Source organism: Triturus cristatus, chromosome 2_1, assembly GCF_964204655.1.
Source record: "Triturus cristatus chromosome 2_1, aTriCri1.1, whole genome shotgun sequence".
Classification (NCBI taxonomy): domain Eukaryota; kingdom Metazoa; phylum Chordata; class Amphibia; order Caudata; family Salamandridae; genus Triturus; species Triturus cristatus.
The window spans coordinates 759630848-759634277 of record NC_140581.1 but is presented as its reverse complement, the minus strand read 5'-3'; the positions used below and the strand labels follow the sequence as shown (position 1 = coordinate 759634277).

The 3430-nt window shown below is 51.9% G+C and overlaps 1 pseudogene; it reads left to right on the top strand.

Moving 5' to 3' along the window:
* Positions 1-212: 212 nt before the first annotated feature.
* Positions 213-1503, top strand: LOC146865829 (28S ribosomal RNA; annotated as a pseudogene).
* The last annotated feature ends 1927 nt before the right edge of the window (positions 1504-3430 follow it).

The following is a 3430-nucleotide window of genomic DNA, read 5'->3' as shown; positions in this document are numbered from 1 at the left end:
TCCCCCGGGCACCCGTTCCCAGCCGCCCCTCAGGGAGCACTGGTGCGGTTGAAGGGGGGACGGGGCCCCCTGCTCCCGGCACGACTGTCGACTGGGGCGGACTGTTCTCAGTGCACCCCGACCCTGTCGCGCCGCTGGGCAGGGAGGCCCACGCCGGGCGCCAGGATTCTGCGGCGATGTCGGTTACCCAACTGACCCGTCTTGAAACACGGACCAAGGAGTCTAACACGTGCGCGAGTCGGAGGGCTGAGCGAAACCCTGTGGCGCAATGAAGGTGAGGGCCGGCGCGAGCCGGCTGAGGTGGGATCCCGCCGCGCTTCCAGCGGCGGGTGCACCACCGGCCCGTCTTGCCCGCTCCGTCGGGGAGGTGGAGCGTGAGCGTGAGTGATAGGATCCGAAAGATGGTGAACTATGCCTGGGGAGGGCGAAGCCAGAGGAAACTCTGGTGGAGGTCTGTAGCGGTCCTGACGTGCAAATCGGTCGTCCGACCTGGGTAGAGGGGCGAAAGACTAATCGAGCCATCTAGTAGCTGGTTCCCTCCGAAGTTTCCCTCAGGATAGCTGGCGCTCTGAGCCCCCAGTTTTATCTGGTAAAGCGAATGATTAGAGGTCTTGGGCCCGAAACGATCTCAACCTATTCTCAAACTTTAAATGGGTAAGAAGCTCGGTTCGCTGGAATGCGAGTGCCTAGTGGGACACTTTTGGTAAGCAGAACTGGCGCTGCGGGATGAACCGAATGCCGGGTTAAGGCACCTGATGCCGACGTTCATCAGATCCCAGAAAAGGTGTTGGTTGATATAGACAGCAGGACGGTGGCCATGGAAGTCGTAATCCGCTAAGGGGTGTGTAACAACTCACCTGCCGAATCAACTAGCCCTGAAAATGGATGGTGCTGGAGCGTCGGGCCCATACCCAGCCGTCGTCTGCGCTGAGAGCCGCGGGGGCTAAACCCGATGAGTAGGAGGGCCGCTGCGGTGCACACGGACCCCCGGGGCGAGGGCCCGGGTGGAGCCGCCGCAGGTGCAGATCTTTGTGGTAGTAGCAAATATTAAAACGAGAACTTTGAAGGCCGAAGTGGAGAAGGGTTCCATGTGAACAGCAGTTGAACATGGGTCAGTCGGTCCTAAGAGATGGGCGAGTGCCGTTCAGAAGGGACGGGCAATGGCCTCCGTTGCCCTCAGCCGATCGAAAGGGAGTCGGGTACAGATCCCCGAACACAGAGTGGCGGAGACGGGCACCCTCGCGGCGTCCAGTGCGGTAATGCAAATGATTCCGGAGAAGCCGGCTGGAGCCCCGGGGAGAGTTCTCATTTCTTTGTGAAGGGCAGGATGCCCTGGAATCGGTGCACCCCGAGACAGGGGCCCGAGCCTTGGAAAGCGTTGCGGTTCCAGCGGCGTCCGGTGAGCTCTCGCTGGTCCTTGAATATCCGGGGGATATGGTGTAAATCTTGTGCCGGGCCGTACCCATATCCGTAGCAGGTCTCCAAACTGAACAGCCTCTGGCATGTTGGAACAATGTAGGTAAGGGAAGTCGGCAAGTCAGATCCGTAACTTCGGGATAAGGATTGGCTCGCTCTAAGGGTTGGGTCGGTCGGGCTGGGGCGCGAAGCGGGGCTGGGGGCGCGCCGCGGCTGGACGATGCGCCTCCTTCCGGGGCGGCGGCGACTCTGGACGTGAGCCGGCCCTTCCTGTGGATCGCCCCAGCTGCGGTAGTCGCCTCTCCCCGTGCCCCCTCCCTGGGGGCGCGGGGCCGGTGTTCTGCCTCGGCCGGCGCCTAGCAGCTGACTTAGAACTGGTACGGACCAGGGGAATCCGACTGTTTAATTAAAACAAAGCATCGCAAAGGCCTGAGGCTGGTGTTGACGCGATGTGATTTCTGCCCTGTGCTCTGAATGTTAAAGTGATGAAATTCAATGAAGTGCGGGTAAACGGCGGGAGTAACTATGACTCTCTTAAAGCGGGAGTAACTATGACTCTCTTAACCTATTCTCAGTTGTAGTGGCCTTTACCTCCCAGTGGTCCCGCCGGTAACTGCCTCTATGGTACTAGACTCTGCGTAGAGAAGTATATAGAGACAGGCTAAACAAGGTTCTATCATGGCAGCGAGCATGATAGTGAGAAGTGGCAAAGCAAACAAACACATTTCCAGATGGGGTAGTTCCTGGAGAATAAAAATGCCGTTAAGATGGCGTAAGGAGGTGCTGTCTTTTCAAGAAATCATTAACCTCCTCACCGAATTTGACAAACCAGCACTAGCTTCAAACAATACAACAAACAACAACGATCCAGGTCACGTTATAGGCCTTAGTTCACCCTCCGAAGCAGAAGAAGACACAACAGTAGACCTCAGCGAAACCATTGAATTTGTGGCCTCTTCAGCCAAGAATATCATTGATACAGCCAATTTTGAAAACCTACCGGATGTATACGAAATCAGCAAAGAACTGATAACAAAGAAAAGTGACTACTCCAAAAAAGTCACATATTGGAAATACCCAAACGAAAAGTATAAATGTGACTTGTGTGGAGACATATTGGGAACTTTCAAAGAATTGAGAAAACATGTCTCCAACAAGCATAAAGGCTTCTATCTCAAAACGTATTGTTCAAAATGTGACAAAGAAGCCGAATACCACAATATTGCATGCCACTATGCAAAATGTAAAGGAAGACCTCAAAAAGGAGAGTTGCCATTCCTGTGCAGCTACTGTGACCTCAGATTTGGAACAAAGATTGGAGTTTCACAACATGCTCGGCACGCGCATCCAAAAGCGCAAAATGAGGCTAGACTGGCAGCTCTAGCAAGCAGCAAACCATCAAAACTATGGTCACAGGAGGAAATACTGCTATTAGCAGAATTGGAAAAAGTATACGAGAACAAAAGAAACATTAATGCACTGATGGTTCCGCATTTTGACAATAAAAATAGTAAACAAATTGCAGAAAAAAGAAGAGATAAGAGCAAAAAATCGACAAAGGATGTACTGCAAGCATCCAATATCTCTGAGAATGACTCCTGCGATGAACCAGAGATTGCAGTAGAAGTAACAACAGAAAGGCGCAGAGACTTTATCAATCGGAAACGAGCGCCAAAAATAAAAAACTTTGATGAACTGAATGATAGAATCACAGAAATCGAGAAGTACACCAAAAACATCCAGCATCACGATGCTGCTATGGATCTGATGGATGAGATAGTGACTTATATATCAGAAAACACCAATGATATAAGTCCTGTACCATCAAATCGTACCGAACCAACGAGTGAACCCGATAATGAACCTATGAACTCTGCTCAAGATGAGCAACAAACTGCCTCTGTACAAAACAAGATACCAAAGAAAAATAAGAAAAATGGAAGGCTCAATCAGACACACAAGAAAAACTATGCAAAAGCAAAGGGCAGTTACCAAGAATACCAGACAATGTTCC